This window comes from Haemaphysalis longicornis, unplaced genomic scaffold (assembly GCF_048455015.1).
Source record: "Haemaphysalis longicornis isolate Haplotype H1 unplaced genomic scaffold, Haemaphysalis longicornis Haplotype H1 scaffold_10, whole genome shotgun sequence".
In the NCBI taxonomy this organism is placed as follows: Eukaryota; Metazoa; Arthropoda; class Arachnida; order Ixodida; family Ixodidae; genus Haemaphysalis; species Haemaphysalis longicornis.
Genome location: NW_027526204.1, coordinates 91,395,397 through 91,416,659, shown reverse-complemented (window position 1 = coordinate 91,416,659; position 21,263 = coordinate 91,395,397). Strand labels below are relative to the sequence as shown.

The window sequence follows — 21,263 nt, the reverse complement described above, 5'->3', positions numbered from 1 at the left end:
CGCTATCCGACACAAAGTCCATTCCAAGATTGCGTCGCGGGAGGAGCTGGGCAACATGACGAACGCGGCTGGGTACGTGGTGCCGTCTATGTTTGCGCGTATGTGGACGTTCCACTGGGTGTTACGCGATGGCCTCCTGCTGTGGGTATGTCGCACCGTCCCATCTGGTCGCAACGTTCTTCAGCTTAGACGCAAATGTTCCGCTCATTACTGAGTAGTCGGCTCCGGTCTCTACGAGGGCGACTACATCAAAGCCGTTGATGCACAACTGGACGTTGGACACCGGCTTCCTGGAGTTCCGTGTTTTCGGTCGGAAACCGTGCGTCGTTGTGGTAATCGGCTTCTCACTAGCAGGCCCGGTCATGTCCAGTATGCGTGGCACTGTTGGGCTGTCGTCGTGTTCCGGAGTCACGTGAAGGTTTGATCGGGTCTTCAGGCTGCGGGCACGGTGTGCGGTGCGCCCATTCGACGTAGGAGAGTTTTCGTTTTTCCGCCCGTGTGCAACTTCACTTTCAGAAGTTGCTGCTTTTAGATTCCTTTACGTAGGATTGGGGAACTCCCACACATGAAGTTTGCGTTGCTTCTATGGCTTGCGATCGGTATGGGCAGGGCGACGTGAACGGTTGAAGCGGGCCGGGATGGTCCTTGGTTGGTATTGGACAGGTATTCGACGACCTCAGTAGGGCACTGGCTCGGTCGTGGGCGTGTCGCGTCAACGGTGAATCATCGCAAACCGAGCGTCTTGTAAAGGTAGCGACGTTAGATGTGGTCGGCCTGTCCGCAGTGGTAGCACAGCGGATGATTATCGGCCGTTCGCCATACGTCCGTCTTCCTCGGCGTATAGTGTTAAGCTGCCGGGTGTGAGGAGGCTGACAGTGGATGGCGGTACGGTGGGACTTCTTGACGACAAGTTGTAGCAGGGCAGGCTGGACGAACAGCTGCGGAGTAGATCATAGCTTGTGGTTTGCGGGGTACTTCGGATGGCGTAGGAGTACCCAAAGCTGGTTGAATTTCTTCCCGGATTACATCTCTCATAGAGGCAGTTTCCGCAGTTCTTCCCTGACGACTGCACGGTTTGTCTCGCGTAGTGTACCGGATCTAATAGCCCCGTCTCCGCTCACCTCCAAAACCAGCGCATTGACTGGGAGGTTGTACTGCCTCGTTCGGATTTCGAGCATCTTCTCCTTCGCTTCGGCCTCAGACGCGAATTCGGACACAGTCTTGGGCGGGTGGGGGGTTGCGAAAAAGGCACGCGAAGAGCTCTTGCTTTACCACTCGCACCAGAAACCTGTTTCTTTTCCCCTGTCATTTCTGTGTCCACTCCGCAAAAACGTCGCTTCATCTTCTCGACAACGATCATGACTCTTTCGTTCGGGTGCTGTTATCGAGTTTCAAGCAAACGCGCAGCGCGTTCTTTTCTCACCACGGTAGTAAAGGTCTCCAGGAACTCGCTTTTCAATTGAGCCCAGTTGGTCAAAGAGCTCTCTCTCTCGTGGGTCTCGAACCAAGTTCAAGCTGAATCTTCCAAGTAAAAGCAAACATGCCGGTACGTTTCTTCCTCGTCCCACATTTAACCATTCTTCTGGGTCTTCAGCAGGGGCTCCTTCGAATGATTGCGGTTCCTGTGGCTGATGCAGGACTATTGGTGACGTTGGTTCTTGCACCATGGTGGTGGTTGCAGCAGTCGTTAGTTTGGGTCTGTCTGGCAGGAGGCCAAACTCGGGAGGGAGACCTTGCAGTCGGCGGCTGGCTCTAGCTGGACTGGCTCGGTGGCTTCTAGAGGTTGTTCGGAGCATAAAGGCTTCGTACCCAGCACCTTCACCCGAAGTCTTTAGCCAAAGACGACGCAGTTTTCTTCAAAGAAAACAATTTTTTTAGAGTGAACTTGTGCTCCCCTAACAACTAAAAGAACACACAGGTGGTGACACAGCACTCAACAAAGCGACGTGGGCAGACTGGTGTTGGCGAGTGGAATGCCGCGGCGTCTGCTCTGCGGTCGTTTATCTCTCGGCGCGAGGGATACTCGAACAGTCTAATTGCATCCAGAACCTTGTTTTCTATGAAAGGAGATATCACGTGCGGTATAAAGAATAAAACATGCGCTTCACTTGGCCCACGGAAAACACAAATATAGCCTGGCGCAGCCGGTCGGCAAAAACAAAACATCAACAAACCCAACACATGGTTCGGGACAATATCTTTGTCCCGAGTGCGCTCGCTTTTGCACGGTGAGATGCTGCCATGCTCCGTGAACGGAGATTACAGGCGCCGCTCCTGCCACCAGTGAGAGGGGAGCTTCTGATATCCCAGAAGATATCTGCAAGTAATCAAACGGACAGAATCGGCTGCCATGCAGCAATATTTTTTTCTGCAGCACGCACCCTTCCCACCAGCAAGCAGGCTGTTTGTATGCAATAAAAGAAACTTTATGCTGCAAGATCTGCCCCCCGGTCACTACGTAGTTCACAGGAATGTTTGGAAGTAGGCGCCTGGATTATATGGTGAAGGGGGGGGATACAATATCATATTTCCTCTTTTGACAACATGGCTGTAGTTATAACCGTGGAAACGCGGTGCTATTTTATTACTCGTTTATGTCCTCGCGGGTGTCCTTTGGTCTGACGCATGTGAAATCTGTGTAGTATGAGGGGCCTGTGCGTAGCCTGTGCGCAGTTCGTGTTATTCTTCACAGCTGTCACGCTAAACTGTGTTGTAATAATGTGAACAAAACGTTGTTAATGTTTTTCCTTTCAGGGACAACGTTGAAATAATAGGAACATTTATTCTTAATTTTCCGAAGTGTATCATTGCGCAGTTGTTCGAAACCCCACTGATCCGCAGTTTTCGCTCGGTTAGCTCTCCCGTTTAATAACGGAAACAACTTTGTGCAATTTTTAGGTGCGGATGGTTCAGTACTGAAAGTTGAATTGAAGTTGCGCAGTTCGTGTTATTTGTGACTGCTGTCAAGTTAAGCTGCGATGTTGTAATGATAAGGAGAAAACGTTGTCAACTGGTTGAGTATTTTTATTGAAAATGAGTATATTGCTCATGTTTAATTTTGTCTCCTTTCACGGGCAGAGTTGTAATAATACGACCATTTATTTTTATGTTTCTCAACTGTACCCTTGTTTAGGTCGAAACGTCACTTATTTTTAGTTTTTGCTCTTTTAGCTGTCCAGTTTAATAACGGAAACAAGTTTGTGCAATTTAGAGGCGTGGGTGGTTCAGTACTGAATGTTGAATTGAAGCAAATTGATTTTTTTGTGTTTTCAGGAATAAGATACTACAAATAAATATGGGTTTCCGGAAATAACGTCTTAAGTTTCACTGCTTCAAAATTCGCGATTTGTCTCTGCAAGCCTGCTCCAAAGCTTCTCCACAACGTTATTACTAAGGCTCCTTAAACTGTAATTGCATGAATGGAAATAGTATTTTTTTCACTCACTGGTTGCCCCGTTTAGAATGCTACAAAAGGATCCTCGAGTAGTGATAGCATGTTTGATAGCACCAGCCGATGGCAGTAGATTCACATGCTGCTGTGGCAGCTGTTCGCGGTGTCGTGGATGAACCTCTGGTGCCGTACTTAGATATTAAACCTCGTATACAACAGAGATTCCGTGAACTGTGGCAGGAGGAATGGAGCAAAGAATCACATAAGCTACATACAATGAAACCACACATGGGTAAGTACCTCATTGAGAAACAAAAGATTCTGTGAAGTATCTATTTGCAGACTAGGAATAGGCTACTCACGCGACGGACGCAAACACTCCCACTAGTTTGTGACAAGTGTGGGGAACGGCTCTCCGTGCTCCATCTGATAGTTGGGTTCACATCCTGCAATGCTGCCAGAAAACACTTCCCAAAAATCTGCACATGCAACATTTCCCTGCACCCTTCACTATTCTTGGGAGATGGACCAATCTTCACTTACAAATGCCTTCACGTATCTTGAAGATATAAGTTTAAAACCTATATCGTACAGGGCGTGACTTCAGACCGCCTGGTTCTTGAGGGAGTTTCTGATGATTTATGTGTGCCCGTCAGGGAGCCCCACTAGCTCAAGACACTAAGGCTCCGGGTGCTCTCACGTGTTAACCATGGTCCTCTTCGTCTGCCATCACGAGAATCTTCATGTTTTAATATACGGGCCATCTACACCAATATATACCATTTTTTAGGCAACACCATCCTCATCACGTATACATTTCAAGCACAAACTTGCATTGAAGGCCCACCTGATAGTCTTGGTACTCATTGGTTCTACATACTTTTGTGGAAATAAACACAAAGGTACTGCTAACCCTTGTTGTCCACACAAATTATATGTGGCGGCAGGGCAGACGACACGTTCCATGGTTGATGGTGAATTGATCTAGTTAGAGATTTTTTTCTACCGTATTTGCCGGCGTAAAAGTCGTCGCGATTTGTTTCTGAAATTTTTGTTGGTGGGTGTTATCCACGGGTGCGACTTATGTATGGAATTTATTTGGTATATGGCGGCCGTGTTTCGTCCGCGCTGAAAAAGGTGCCTGTGGGCTGCGGGATGTCAGCGCACATTGACACAGCTCTGTGATCTAAATGAATGAATTATTTGCTAGGAAGTCACAGGAAGAAGGCTTCGATAGTTTTGCCTAAACACCTTCTGTAAGTACATGCCATGTGTGTGTATCAGGAAACCTTAAGTGAAAAGTTAGTTCTGTCTAGACTTTCTACGGTAGATGCATGCGTCTTACACTGCTTCCCAGGGAATGCGTTCAGAGGAGGCGGCCACCGCAACCATGTGTACTTACATACAATAAAACCACACATTGTGAAGTATCTATTTGCAGATTACGAATAGGCCACTCACGCCATGCACGGATACATTTTGAATGGCACACTCCAACTAGAGATTAGTGGGGTTTCGGACAACCACACAAAAACACACTTCAGGTTCCTATTATTACAACTCTTTCCCTGAAAGGAGCAACATTAAGAACTGATCAACTATGAGTTTACCTGAATAACAAGTGCGTTTTGTACACTGGTGCGTCTTATACACCGGTGTGACGTTTTTGTTCGGAAAAACTGCAGTTTTAACGGGGGTGCGACTTATACGAAAGTGCGACTTATAGACCAGAAAATACGCTATGTACAAATGGCTGTACCAGTTTCAGCCAGGCTGCGTGCTGTCCCAGTTTCAGTCAGATTGCGTTCTGCCGACTCCGTCGTCGTCATTGAAAAGGGCTGCGCGACACTTAGAGCTTTTTGTCGATATCGTTACATAGCCACGCGGTAGAAAGCGACCGCCCGGCGGAAGTTGCAACAGAGCAGGATTACGGAGAGGTAAGGCGAGGGGATTCCGCCGCCACGGCTGTAAGTAAATGGTTCGTGATGGCTCTCCAGTTACAGTAACATCGTCACGGCAGTGACCAAATGTCGAAGATAGCTGGAACCATCGAATGAAAGTGCTGGGGAAGAGTCATCTTGCTTGTCACGTCTCGTATTGTCTGGTCACAGCTTGGTCAGGGACTTGGTCGAGTTGTGGTCGCGGCAGTGCTGGGGCTGCGCGACACAGCCTGCGCACCCACGAGGGCTGAGTGCCGTCCAAAAAAATCCCGGGTCATCTCCACTAACGTGAAACCTGGAGAGCGGCGAAGCATACAGTGTATAAGTGCATTCGAATATTTTCTGTCAACACGGGTTGCACTGATTGAGCTCTGAAGAAGCGCCGGTGGGAGAAGCAACCGCAAGCTTCCTGAAGTAGTGGCGCCCTCTTTTGGGGTGAACCAGGTTTAAGCAAATAAATGAGACAGAATGGCTGTAAGTTGTCTTTGTGCCACACACCGCAGCATGCGTTCTAGTGCGGGGCTTTGAGAAACGAGTGTCCGAGTGTTTTCTTCAAGTACACGTTTTTGTCCATGGGGATGAAACGTTCTAGCGCGATGCCTTAGAATACGTGTCCGGGAGTGTTGTTTTTGTACGCGTTACGTTTTAGCGCGATGCTTTCGGTAACGAATGCCCCGGTGTGTAGTACCGTGACTATATGAGACGACAAGATGCACCGAGAGCCCGAGCCCCGGAGGTGCTACGCCCCGAAAGGGTGTGCAGCTGACTGTGATGGGGATTTCCCCGCACCCTGCAATAAAAATGTTAAGTTGCGTCATGGCAGGACAGATGACCGAACCACCACTGATGGTGACACTATGCATTGAAAGAGGACCGCACCAAGACTGTTGGTGAAATTATGTATTGGCAGATTGTATTCATAAACCGGGGGACGGGGCGATGCATATTGTATATGTGTATAAAAGATTGTAGGTCTGTCTATTGCGACACAACGTGCTCTGATTGAGAACCAGGGAAGCGCCGTTGGGAGAAGCAATCACAGAATAAATGATAACCTACAGATATATATTGAAAAACTTGGAGAGAGGAGAAGCTTAGTGTATATAGATTGTAAGTCTCTCTTTTGCCACACGGGGCGCTCTGATTGGGCACTGGGAAAGCGACAGTGGGAGAAGCAATAGTAGGCTTCCTAAGGTAGTGGCGGCCTGTGTCGCGCTGAACCGAGTTAAGCAATAAATGAGACAGACTGGCCCTAAGTTGCGTTCGTGCCACACGCCGCAGCATGCATTCTAGTGCGAGGAATTTGGAAACAAGTGTCCCAATCTGTTTTTTTAGTACGTGCTTTTGTTCATGAAGATGAAACGTTTCAGCACTATGGTTTGGAATACGATTGTTCGGGATTGTTCTTTTAGTGCGCGTTACGTTTCAGCGCGAGGCTTTCGAAAACGAATGTCCCGGTGTTCGTACCGTGACTACGAGACGACAGGAGTCCCCGGCAGCCCGAGCCCGGGGGTGCAACGCCCTTAAGGGGTGGGCTACTGTGACTGGGATGGCAACTTTCCCGAACCCTGCACTAAAGGTGTTACGCCGCGTCACGGCAGGACAGGCGACCGAACCACGACTGATGGCGAAAGTATGCATTGGGAGAGATGCGATTTATGTAGAGACGGCCATAGCAATTAGGCCAGGTTTTGTGCTCTTCACTACTAGGTCATCGGTGGCGGGTCAACATACCATTGCGTGACACTTAGTACTGGTATTCCCTCTCGTGGCTACATTGAGTGTTTATGCGAACTTGAGAGGTAAATTGCAGTAAAAAGGGAGCACAAGTGCTTAGGTGTAGTTAGATGAAAAACTTACATTCGTTCCCCATATTAAATAACATTGTGAATATACAATTCATAAAAATCAAATTTTCAAAATTCTCTTCCTCAGTTTTGTGTTGTGAACGAACAACTCTATTACAGGTATTTACCAGCTCGGTGGTGTCTCGATTGAACTCTAGAAGTGCAGCGTATGGGGCAGCAACAAAAACCGCACTAAAGATGCTCGACCCAGGGCAGCACTTGGGGCTTCGCCTTTTGTATGGCGCTACCAGTACCTGTCCAGTACGAAGCCTGTACGCCGAATGCGACAGTCTGTGCCTAGCGCACCAGCAAACTTGTCTTCATTAGTTATATGCATCTATAATCTCATGAATAGATAACTATCATTTGAAACATGTTCCTAATGGTGCATACACGTCCAAGCTGTTTTTAAATAGCCCATCTAAAACTGTTCCCTCCTCAGCGTGCGAGAGAGGATGAGGGGTTTCTTGATTTTTCTGTTAGAGACACCTTCAAATCATCTTTTATTAATTATATCGCACCATGACACCTTCGCCCTGTGCCGTAAGACAGGTCTTTTGCCCAAACGTTTAAACAGGCTATCGAAAACTGTGATTGCGCTGCACTTCCTCTTTCTGCAGGAGAAATGTCTGCGTAAAGAGAATGTTTCTAGTACCTAGAAAGTAAATAGCATGTACACAGCGGACGCATATGAAATTTTTATTCTTGCAAGCAACAGTGTTGGATATCCCATTTCAAAGTCTATCATGCACATAGATTCACTCCAAGAGAATGTTTCTAGGACCGTGAAAGTAAACAGCATGTACACAGCGGAGGCATACAGCATTTTTGTTCTTGCAAGCAACAGTGTTGAATATCACATTCCAAAATCTATCATTTGCATAGATTCACTCAAAATAGTGGGAGCGTTATTATCCAGAGTCTTCCAAAAACTACATCGCGAGTCTTGTTATGAGAACAGTGTTTTCATATTCCTAAAATCTGTGATTCTTTGTTGGGCTCCAGGTCACTGTGAGATAGCCAACAATAAGATGGCATATGAAAGTACCGCTGAGGCTATACTAAGGAACACAGTACACGTAACCGTATGCTACAATTACAAACAACATCGCAAAACTTCGCAGTAATACTGGAGTGATCCTACAGAAAACAAACTGCACGCAATGAAACCACACTAATCACGAAGAACGGAATTCGCAGTACCGGCACACGGGAGTTGCTTCGCAAGGTTATTAGTAGGCCACACTCGCATAGCACTCACCTGCTGCAGGGATCGATAAGACCCCTATGGAACAGGTGTGTAGAGGGCCTATCAGTAATCCACATTGTCAATACAATGTACTCGACACAACACGACGCAAACACTTCAGAAAATTTTTACCGACAACATATTTCAGTATAGCCATCATACTTCCTAGAAGACTCATTGAATTGAAGAAGAAGAATCTTACTCATTGCGCAACACATTCTTGAACACAAAATCTCGAAGTCCCTCATATATACAGATTCTATGAGCGTTGTGCGCGCATTGACATCTTACAAGCCATGCAAAAACAGAATTGTCCATATGGTTTTCAACACTATTATGTCTATATCTGCCGAAAAACTTGTTCTGGTGTTGTGCTGGGTTCCAGGCCATGCTGGGATTGCTGGCAATGAGGTTGCGGATGAGAACGCCGCAGTTGCTGCACTAAGGAACACAATAGATATAACAATGCTACCACAGAGTGACGTTAAGCCACTAATTCGACAACACCTTCGTAGGAAATGGCAAGCACAGTGGAATGAACAGACAGATAACAAACTACACGGAGTAAAGCCACACTTGGGACGATACACAACTGACGCACACAACAGACACACGGAAGTCGCCTTGGGTAGGCTGCGCATAGGGCACACCCATGCGACGCACTCGTATCTGCTGACGGGATCATCTAGACCCCAGTGCAGCAGGTGCGGAGAGGCCCTATCCGTAGTGCACATACTAATCACATGCAAGGCACTTCACACAACACGACACAAACACTTCAGAGAACTCTACAGAAGACATATTCCCCTACATCCGTCGTATTTTCTAGGTGATGATGCCATTGTTTCCGTGAAACGTGTGTTTGAGTTTTTGCCAGAAGTCAAGTTTTTAAACCTCATTTCCTATCATGTATAATGAAATCTGGCCCTATACACCAGTCATGCTCATTGTCATTTTGTGATTTTACTTTTGTTTTTGCTGAGTTTACTTAGTGTTTAAGGTTTCACCCCTCATTAATGACCATTGTTTTGGCGCTCTTTGCCCCAGTTGGCCTTGCGCCATAAACATCCAACCATCATCATCATCATCATCATGTTTCGTGTAAAGCTTATTTTTCAGTTTTTGACAACTACTGATTCCATGTCATTCATGATCACAACCACCTTGTTCTCTAGGTACCTTCGTTGCAGTTTAAATCATTTGACATTTACTGCTGCTGATATATCTTAGTATTGACCGTCAACCCACTCTCATTAACTCTTCTTGGCAGTTTTCCTTTTGGCCTTACGTCATGAGTTTTCTAGCTGCACTGAAGGGCGAAATTTTAGAGCCCTTCCTTCATCGGAAAGAGGGAAAAGTCCAGTGAAGCTGGCAGTCTTGTTGGATTTACTGTGTTGTGGCTTTGCTATAAGGGGCGAGATCTCTACTTGCAGAGTAAGGACAAACGATTGTTCAGTACATACTATGACGTTTCATTATAGCGTGGCTATGCCAATCACAGCCGAGGCTCTAGTGTGTCCCACCGGTGGGCGCCTTCGAGGAGTGCGTCGCATTCAATGACAGCGAGGCGTAGATGCTGTGCGTGACGAGGGGTAGACACGAACCGCGAGAGAGGCGTTTTCATATTGAGGAAGCCGATGTTTATGCCTTGAAATATGCACATTGGTGACTCACATCTTCGTCTTTTTCAGCACTGGACAAATCCAGTGATGCAGAGTATAGGTTGTAGGAGGGCCCAGGGAGTGCTACCCTTATGCGTACCGGTCAGGGCCTCCTTTCAACATTGTCCAGTCTTGACCGGCCTTGGTCAAGTGCGAAGAATGGATACCCACTTCTGTGTACATGCGAAAGTGTAGAACGGGATTAGGATGTGACTCATAGACAGGGCAGTCTAAAGAAAGTCCTCATAAACTTAAAACAGTATAGCAAATCGTTGAGAATATAATGAGGTGCAAGCTGTAATCACAACTGTAAAGGGGTGCCAAAAACCCAGAACAAGGACATGTTTGTCAGTGTGTAAGGATTCAGCGGCATCACTTGCACCATGTACTTAGCGATATGCATGATGAACGGTTCAACACGTGGCAAAAGAATGTTGAGGTTACATGCATGATGCGATCATTCTCTAACGACAGAGAAAAAAAATTTCATCCAGTAAATGCTCGTATGGCGATTGGTGACAAAAGGGCCAAATTAAAAAAAACTGGGTCGCTGCTTCCTCTGCGCGAAACCGTTTCATCGCGCCAGAGACTGCAGGACGGCGCGAAGATTGCAGTGTGTAAACTGCGGGGGACGCCACATATCATGGATGTGCGACCGCAACTTGAAACTTGCGCCACCAGATAAGGTAACCATTGTTTCCAACTCAGCGACTGACCAGACAGAACGAACAGTTATTCTGCAGACAGCGCTTGTTTAGGCCCAGTGCACAAGAACTAAACGTTTTGATCTTTTTTGATGGAGGCAGCCAGTGCAGCTTTATTACACAATCGCTAGTACGAGGTCTGCACGCTGAATCGATGGGACACAAACTGTTGACCATTTCGGGATCGGAAATTCTTCGTTTCAAAGAAAACAATATCGAAAGCTGAGAGTCACGCTGTACAGTCAGTACGACAACCGCCCAGTGAAGATCGAGGCACTGGAAGTACCAGAAATATGTAACGACCTCTCCGATCTAATAGAGGAGCATGCTTTCCAACACACAAAAGGTGATCAACTTTCCTTTGCTGACGTTGCCGTCTTCGACATCCATCCTGACACAGGCATTAATATACTAACTGGCGCAGAATTTTACTGGACGCTGGCCACTGGAGATATCAAGCGTCTGAAGGAATCGCTGAGTGCTGTGAACACTGCTGTTGGATGGACTTTACACGGGAACAGCTTGAGGGTTAACAACAGCGGCAGAGTGGAAGAGGTTAAGACCTTCCACGTGTCTACGGACGAAATCTCACATCAGCCTAAGCCATTTTGGAAAATTGAACACCTAGGATTGAAAGATGAACCACAATTTACAGACGAAGAACACGACGTTTTCGAGAAAGACGCGTCGAGGAACTGGCCTGTAAACGAGATGGAGCAGTATGAGGACGTCTGGTGGCAGTAGATGAAGGAACTCGGCAGCGTTGTCGCTCGGCTGCAGGAGGAAAACTCCAAGCTGAGCCAGTGCAAGAGGGAGATGGCCACCAGTGCTGCTGACACTGAGTCGCTGCAGCAGCAGCTGGAAGCGAGCCAGAAGGCAAGCCAGGAGCAGGCTCGGCGGAATAGGCGGCTGCAGCAGCAGATGCGGCAGCTGTGCGACGAGTGGGGAGACCTCCAGGCTTTGCTGCACGATCAGCAGGGTCAGCTTCAGGCACTGCAGGAGCTGCTGGGCACAACCATCCGGGACCACGACGACCTGCTGCTGCATGCTCAGGACGCCCGCTGTGCGGAGATGAAGGTAAAGTTCGTGATCGATCTGGATGACCCCAACCAGCCGCGCTTCACGTTGGACGAGCTGAAGCACATTCTGTTCGAGAGGAACGAGCTCAAGGCACGCGTTAGTGATCTCGAAGACGAGCCAGCCCTGTACAGTGAGCTCTTGAGGCAACCTCGCTTCTGACCAGGCCGGCCGACCTGCCGAGGCCAGTGAAGGATGAAGACCTGCCCGTCCAGGGACCCATCAACCAACAGCCTGAGGAGAAGCGTGTTTCCATCGGAAGCTCCTCGGACATCCGGAAATTGTTCCAGTACGTGATGAACAACCTGCACGTGCCCAGGGAGGATCGCCGCTCAGAGATCTTGCCCGAACGTTTCAGTTTTCTCAGCACCCTGTGGCACCGCGTAAAGCCTGGATGACGCCGCTGAGTGGCCTGGCGGGGAGCCTTCTGAAGGGACTGCTCGCCCAAGGCCCGCCACCCCAGTGGCTCATTGATATCGCACCCTTCTTCGAATTTGCCACAGCCTTCCCTTCCTTTTCCCCTCCGGACTCTGCACTCCTGGTGTGACACCGCGAAGCTCTTCTCCTCGCGCTGCTGAGAAGTGCTTGTGTATGACACATTCCATGACCAGCGGGTGTCCACTGGCCAAAACACCAGCGGCACACTGGGCGCTTTCTGTTGCAGTGCATTGTTCTAATTCAATTTCGAGACCCAAGAAGTCCTGGTCTAATGTTAAGATGCGTCACCCAGCTGCAACCTGTTGCTTCATATCTGGCCGGCCCGGAGCCTGTTACATATTTAAAGCGACGCGGACAAGAAGAGGTCGACGAACCTGGCGTGAACTGCAGGTATGGGGGGAACGAGTGGCGCGTGCCATCATCATTAGGTTTTGTCCTCTCTCTACGTCGCCCGCTCCTCGATTTTCAAAACTTCTCAATGAGATTCAGCACGTCAGTATAGAACTCGTATAATCTCTAGCATTTTGCTGGGCATTGTACAACTTGAGGCTTTATAGCACGAAGTTTCATTAAAGGGTGAGCTATGTATGAGCTATGGGCTATGAGGCATGCCGTAATGAAGGGCTGCCGATAAATGTGCTGCGGAATAATTTATACTTGGGAACCCCTTATTACGGCGAAATCTGAGTTTACTTTTCCCCCGTAAAAAAAACCTAAGTCTAGGCTGAGAGCCCACCTGCCAATTTCATGCTCAGCGGGCTCGCCATAGTGGATCAGTGGCTACACGTTGGGCTGCTAACCCGTATCACACACGTTCGAACCTGCCATGGCGGCCATTTTCCCGATAATGACGAGAAACGAGAACACCCGCCTGTTGATGTCAGCGCACATTGAAGCTCCATGGTGGTTAAAATTAATCCTGAACTGTCCACCTGGCGTAAACCCTGGTATGTATGCGACTGCGGTGAATGCACAACAAAAACATCAAGCCAGATGTTATCACATAGGCTTTCCAGTCAGCTTTTTATTACATCAATGCGGCAATATGTGTTCCCCCCAGAAAATGGTGTGCCGCAATGAGGTGTTCTGAGTTGCACACATTTTATATTAAAATGAATAGTTTAAATAATGTTCTACCCCACTCACTTTTTTATTCTGTGGACGACGTGCAGACATGTTTCAAGTCTTCCAATTGGTACAATTGCGAGAGACAGGTCCAACTGGGAGGGAATAGTCTGTCGAGGTTGGTGAATCAAAACGGTTTGCAATTCAATGGAGACAAAACCACTTGCGTCATCTTTTCGAAACTACGAATACCACTATTGCATTGTCACCCCAAAACAAGGAAGGGTCTAGCGGAATGTACGGCACTGAATGTATCCCGGTATGGCCTTGTTACTTACCGTAGTGATAATTGATTTTTGTTGGTTCGGCCGTGCCCATGAACGTGCTGTGCTATTGCGGTTGATTGTTGGTCTGTAATTTTGTGCCTGTTGATGTCGAGTGACATAGAGGAAAACCCGGGACCAGATACTAAGGAAATGCTGGAGCAAATCCTAAAAAATCAAAAGGAAGCCAGCGACGCGACTAAAGCAATTAAGGCAGATATAGCAGCTTTAAATGCTAAGACCGCCAAACTTACCCAATCTCTTGCGCTAATTCAAGAAATGAACGTACGGATTCAATACCTAGCCTGTCGTGCAGCGGCAGGGAGAACATCTTGTTGAATATCAAAACCGAAGTTGAAGAAATAACCTTTTAGTTTTCGGCATCCCTGAGCAAAAATCTGAAACAGACCGACTTAATGGCGTCTGTTGTCAAAAACGTGTTTCACAAAATAGTCGGAGTCGACGCCATAATAAACGAGAGTATCCATCGAATTGGCAGAGAACAATCGGGAAAAATAAGGCCTGAAATAAAATTTCATGATTTCAAAGAGAAATGCGTAATGAAGAACTGTGGCAAACTGAAAGGGAGTTCGATTTGCGTGAGCAACGATTATGCCCAAGAAACCGTAGAAGCACGGAAGAAACTGTGGGATAGTGCGGCAGCAGGTAAGGCTCATGGGAAAAACAACGCTGGTTCACGATAAACTTAAAGTAGATAGCAGGCTTTATGGCTGAGACCATAAGCTGAAGAAACGTTTCTATTTGCAGAACAAGCGGGAATGGGTGATCGAGATAACGCACTAGAGGCATCAAATGAATCTAACGCCCCCCAGAGTCCTCCTGGTGCAACTCCGTCATCAGCATAGCTAACTATCATACTGTTGAATGCTCGTAGCATTGCAAACAAAGTAACTGATGTAGAGTGTTTGATATTATCACGGTCTCCTGACGTGGTAATCATAACAGAAACATGGCTCAGCAGCCCTGTATTAAGCGACTGCATTGTTCCAGTGGGCTACACTATGTTCAGGTGGGATCGAGATTCCCGAGGGGGTGGCTTTGCGATTGTCGTGAAATATTCAATTCGCTCAACACTAATTCAATGCACGTTACAGGAGTCCGTATGGTGTAAGATAACTTACGAAAATGTAGTGTACCTAATTGAAGCTGTTTTTTTTCGCCTGAATGTTTAGATGAACTAATACTTTTCTTTGGGACAATGGCTGGTGATTTTAACCTTCCCCATATTAACCGGAAAACCTTGACGCCTGGTAATACCGAAATATTAGGCGGAGATAATATTATTAAAGATATTGTTTTCACACAATCTTACACAAATCGGGAAGGAAGCCACTAGAATAACTACTGAAACCAAGTCAGTGATCGATCGTGTGTTCTTATCAAGCCAGTTGGATGACTAGATGGTGTCAGTGGAAGAGGGCATATCAGATCACCGGCTAGTTGTTGTCAACGTTAGCACAGAGAAAAGTGGTTGTCCAAAGTTTGTTTCTGGTGTAAAAGTTAAAAATTTTGCGGAAGCAGAAGACACTTCTATTTTAGATTTCTTAAAGTCGCCTTCGACAAATTTCAGTTCACCTCAGAATACGAGTTCGTTGAGACATTGTGGAATCAATTTAAGGCAATCGTGGACACCTGTGTGCATAGATTCATCCCATCTCGTCTTAGAAAGGTAAAACAACATAGCCCGTGGATAACCAGGAATATAATTTTATGAAAAAAAATTAAGACTACGAAAAAAAGCAAGAACAGTACCGAATTATCTCAAGCTCGTAAAACCCTAAAAGAAGCCTTGTCCGAATCAGAGTATGTTTTTCAAACATACCCTTGCAAAATTCTTAAGAGTGCGCCTCAAAATTCTGGCTTTATATGAGCGGCGGAAAAGATAAGACAGTGACGCAAAAGATTGAGATAGCAGACGAGTTTCAGTCGGTGTTCACGACGCCATCGGATGTGCACGGTGATAGCAACTTGCATTATTCATGCGCATTCTCGGTTGCTAAATCTGGATGCGAAGAAGGCTAGCGGCCCGGACAAAATACCAACTGCATTTCTGAAAAGATACCCAGAATTGGTATCGTTCTTCCTCGTTATTGTCTTCAGAAAATCTTTAGCAACTAACTATATTCCACAGGACTGGCTCTGCGCAATTATCATACCTTTGTTTAAAGCCGGCAACCGAATGATTATTAGCAACTATCGTCCTGTGTCACTGACGTCTGTTTGCTACAAAGTTATAGACCATATTATAGCAAAGCATATCATGGTTCACTTAGAGGTCAATCAATTACTTAATGAGTGTCAGCATGGATTTAGAAGTGGCAAGTCCACAGTGACGCAATTCATTCAAACAATTCATGATTTCAGCTCGGCTATAGACGATCGCCAACAGGCTGATGTAATCTGTATTGATTTTGCTAAAGCTTTTGATGTTGTCAACCACACTAAACTGCTTTCTAAACTGCGAAAGATGGGATTCAGGGATAAGATTTTAAATTGGATTGGCGCCTACCTGAGTAACCGCAAGGAAGTGGTGAGGATTGATGGGTCTTTTTCAGCTAAGCTAGATGTGTTTTCAGGTGTGACTCAAGGGTTCATGCTTGGCCTGCTGTTGTTTTTATTGTACATAAATGATATAAGTACTATTGTAAAGCCACCTGTTAAGATTAAACTTTATGCTGATGATTGATTTATATGCCTGTAAGCTGTACTAAAAATTGGGGTGTATTGAATTGTGGTGTTGCGAAAGGGATATGCAAATTACTTTCAAAAGCATGTACAGATCTCCAAGAGAAATATTGATGTGTACAACATCAGGAGCAACAACGCTGTAAAACGTCCTATTTCATATACTTAGGGGAGACCATTGCAAACAACGTAATTTGGCACCGTCCTATTGAATCGGTTTATTCTGAGTCATTCAATAAACTGTTTTTTACGAGCGAAGTTGTATAAAACATCGAAACACGTTAATCTGCTTGCATACCAAAGATATATTAGACCTAGCCAGGAGTACGCCTCCGTGGTTTCGAGCCCTCACCAGAAACACTTTGTCACCAAGTTAGAATGTATTCAGAGGCGTGCAGCATGGTTTGTGTGCTCTAGATAGAGAAGGCGGGATTCAGTAACTGATATGCTCAATTCATGCAATTCAGAATAACTAGAAATTAGAAGACGAAAACATAATTTCGTATAATCCAAATATTATTAAATCTACCTAAAGTCGAGTACATACGCCTTTCCGGAAAACGTAGTGCCAGATTGAATCATGATGCCCCCACTAAACCTTTCAACTCTCGCACAGACATCTTTCGGTGGTCATTTTTTCCGGATGCTATAGAACAATGAAAATGTTTACCCCACAATGTTGTTAATAGTACCAATGTGCTAACTTTTGACCGAGAAATCGATGCTTATTTTCGTCATGGATGAACAACTGCAAATTGTTTTCGTGTGTGCATTGCTTTGTGATTGCCCTTTGTTGTTTCTTGTTTTCTATTTGTACTCACTATTGTACTCCCCCCTGTTATTACCCTCAAGCGAGGGTTGACAGTATTATAAAATGAAATAAAAGATGTGTTGTCTGTATAGTTCCTTAAGTGTCTATGTTTTGTTGTGTCGAGTGCCTCGCACGTGATTCGGATGTGGACTACGGATAGGCCCTCCCCACACCTGCTACACACGGGTCTTGGAGAGCTAGTGAGCAGGTGTTAGTGCGTCGCATGCGTGTGGCCCATCCGTAACCCGGCCAAGGCGACTTTTGTGTGTCTGTTGCGTGTGTTGGTAGTGTATGGTCCCAAGTGTGGTTTTATTAAGTGTAACTTGTTGTCTCTCTCTGTATTCCAGTCTGCTTGCCATGTATTGCGAATGTGCTTTCTGATGTGTGGCTTGAGGTACTGTTGCTATGTACAGTGTATTTGTAAGCACAGCAGCAGCGGCCATCTGATCCGCGGTCTCATTACCAGCTATCCCAGAGTGGCCAGGCACCCAATACACACTCAGTTCAAGATTCGAGGCATAAGCAGTGACAATGGTCTTGAGGAGAAAATTGACGACATAGTTTTTGAATGTTTGGATGACTTTGTGGATGGCATAGATGACATGGAGTGTGGATGGCGCCACACTCAACGAGTCGGTATAAATGACAGATTTAGGGATGTTATTTTCGATGATATGATTTGCAACAAGAAAAATGGCATACGCCTCCGCTGTAAAGATACTGGTGTTTATATTCATGGTTTACTTGCATTACCACATCTTATTAGAAGGGACATCACAGGACATCAGGGGACAATTCCCCTAAAGGAGCACGCGCCGTATCTGTGTGGGAATTCCCTAGCACCGTCGATATGGGTTTGCACCGTGGGATCCACCTAGACCTCTGAGCTGCGATTCCCTGCTATAGCCACTACTTGTTACTTGTAAATAGCCTGCCGTTCTCTGCTGCGTACCAATATCATGCGAGAGAAGCAAACAGGCAAGTGCTTGTGACACTTTCCAGTGAAGCGGGTTCCCAATACTGCCCGGCTCATCGAAATAGTAGTCTAGTCAGCAGGGGTCTGAATCTTTGGAAAAGTTGAGGATGATGTTATTTTATTTTTACAAAAAGAGGGCTTTTTGTTATTTCCCATGCCTTCTGATAATTTTATTTCAATAAAAATGCTGCGACGTGCTTTGCATAGCCTGCCGTTCTCTGCTGCGTACCAATACCACGCGGGAGCAGCGCAAAGGCAAGCGCTTGTGATGCTTTCCAGTGAAGCGAGTTCCCAATACACACTTTACTGCCTGGGTCGTCGAATGAGTAGTCTCGTCAACAGGGGTCTGAAAATTTGGGAAAGTTATATATACCTGTATTATTTTATTGTTACAAAAAGAGAGCGTTTTGGTAGTTTCCATGCTTTCTGATCATTTTCTCCCAATAAAAATAATGCTGCGATTCGGTTTAAAGCGAATATCTGGGAGGATATCAGCGCTAGCGTTCAGCCGCCGTCCCGACCGTCGTTTTTGTGGGCTTATCCAGTGGTCCTCACTGACATCATGGCCAATTTGTTTCTTCAGTTTCCTTGTTTCTTTAGCACTTTATTTCTTTATTAGGTAGCGCACAGAGAATGTGTTGTTGGGAGATCCCCAATGCACTCGGCGTTGGGGAACTTAGGCACGTTTGGCAGGGGTATTCGTCGTGTTTGCGCGGAGCGAAGGTTCTAGAAAAAAATTGTCTTTAGAGTTTTGTAGTTTATTGCCCCGCGTTACACCCAAATGATAATTTTTCTGTGATGCTTGGTAATTGGTATGATTCGCGGTTCCGTAAAGGCGTTTTTTATTAGGGAGATTGCGGCGTTAGTATGAGCTCACGAGTAATTTTGATCTTGTCAGTGATACGGGAAAACTGTCAAACAATGAACGAATTTTCCGTTACAAGCTTCAAAATTTCTTGTTTTGTAGGCATTATGAACATATGTCTGGTGACCTTATGCAAATGTGAAGCAAATAATTTTTTCTGAACTCAGAGAGTAAGGTTATCTTTGTCATCCTGTCTTGATGCTAGAGTGTTATCGTTTGTTGTTGGGTATGTTATAGCTTGGTATAGGTTAAAGTCTAGTCAGATAAAAAATGCTTGGATTCATTGGATAGGGATTTACTGCAGACTTCGGAGTAAACACCATTTTTTTGAACGAAATGAAAACCGCTGAAAAAAAATGCGGGCTTCTGAGATCTCGCCCTTCTTGGCAAATAAAATTCCAGTGGAGGTTCCAAAAGGAAGGGTCGCTGTCAGGGGATGGCAACAGATACCAAATATCCCTTTTAGGGCAAAGTGCGAGTCTCGCAACCTGCTTGTTTCGTCCCCACGACTAGAGTGACTAGCACAAAAAAACCTTACCAAGCGGATCTCACTGGCGTGGCGGCTGCTCCAGGCTAACGCTTTCCCTAAACTCGTGGCCTACAGCTACTGCTACCCAGTACTGTGCACAGTTGAATGGAAAATTAATGGAGGCAGGGTGGCTCTGCGACGGTTTGGTCTTGGCTGCTTTAAAATAGGAGTGAAGGCAGATCGCTTCCCGTGTATTAGAAGTGAGAACCATGGAGCAGTGACAGACCACGCGGCTCAATTCTGACACATACGTGCAAGTCCTACTTGCCCAGATGACTGAAGTCGACCCCATGGTATACGGACTTTTGCTGACCGACTAAAGGGGGAAATAGCCCCAAGAGGATCTCGTCACTTGTCCTCCCGTGACACCATTCTGGGCGAAAGTTTTCCTCTTTCTCTTACAACTACTACTACCTAATGACCTAATTGAATGAGCAGGAGTTCGACCCCGCTTGTGGCAGCACCTGTGTACTGAAGAACAGGTCTTCAATCGAGCATGCGTTGATCGGTTTTAAAGTGGGCGAGCTTAACAATGAGAGGTCGTGTTTGGTTTTCGGAAAAGGAACCGTTTCAGTGCATGTGTTCAAATGCACCAGGGTGAAGTGCCACTTTTTGCTTTCAGGCAAGAAATATCCTTTCTACTGAGCCTTCCTATGCTTGTTTTGTTTTTATGCCATGGGTGTTTGACAATTTAAAGCACCTTTCATTTATTATAAAAGATAGTCCAACTGTGGAGCTTCCTAAGATCGAAATAAAGTAGATAGGGCTTTGCGATTTAATTAAACTGCTCTGAAAGTGTTGAAATGACGCCATGGGATACACGCGTCATTTTCTTTGGCGCTTGATGTGCATTCCCTTAGCATCGTGTACTGAAACCTATTGTGTAATGTTGGCTTTCCTGCAGTTTGTTTCGTTTGGGTGTGCGCCAGAAACCATTAGCTAAGCATAGAAAGCTTCGCTCTAACAGATATTTTGTGTGCAGAAGGCATTCGGCATGATGCATGGTGGAGAATGCATATCCCCTTTTTCTCACGACTGATGTCCATACATTTGTGCAAAGGTCTGTCTGGCTGAAGCATATCTGACCAGATGGTATTGTAATCAATCAATTGCATTTGTTGCGGACCGTGGATACCGTTGTAGTGGGTAGAAAGTGTTTGTTATGCACTCCCATGTTAGAGGGGGAGGGGTCGTACAATAAGTGTGCAGCCTAAATAACATAAGCCTAGGAATTTTTATACAAGCATTACGATTCCTTCTTCGTAAGCATGTCTGTCATTAAGCATTTCTGAATAAGTAACGGTTCCGAAAAAAAGGCATTATATAAGAAGCGGAAACTTTCTGCAGTCACGATAGGTGTACGCTTGCGGCGGGTAGCCAGGCCTGCTAGCCAGCTTCTGTTCCTCTTGATGTCGTCACTAGTATTTTGCGTTAACATTTCAATGATGCTTCACCAAAATAGATTATCGCTCTTCTTTTGCTGCAGAACATCTATATATACAGGGTTTTACGTATTCAGTGTGGTCAATTTCACAAATGCTTGGAAATAATGAAGGTGATAAGCAGCATAGTGCACTGTTTTGCTTTTAGACAGAAATAGCATAACACAGGTTGCTTATGTTCTCAAGCACTTAATGCCTCCTCTACCGGTGCACGTATTGGGAAAGCTAACCTATATTTC

At 46.0% G+C, this 21,263-nt stretch overlaps 1 pseudogene; it reads left to right on the top strand.

Annotated features, from left to right (window-relative positions):
• Positions 1–3,679: 3,679 nt before the first annotated feature.
• On the top strand, positions 3,680–12,267 carry LOC144159936 (RILP-like protein homolog; annotated as a pseudogene).
• The last annotated feature ends 8,996 nt before the right edge of the window (positions 12,268–21,263 follow it).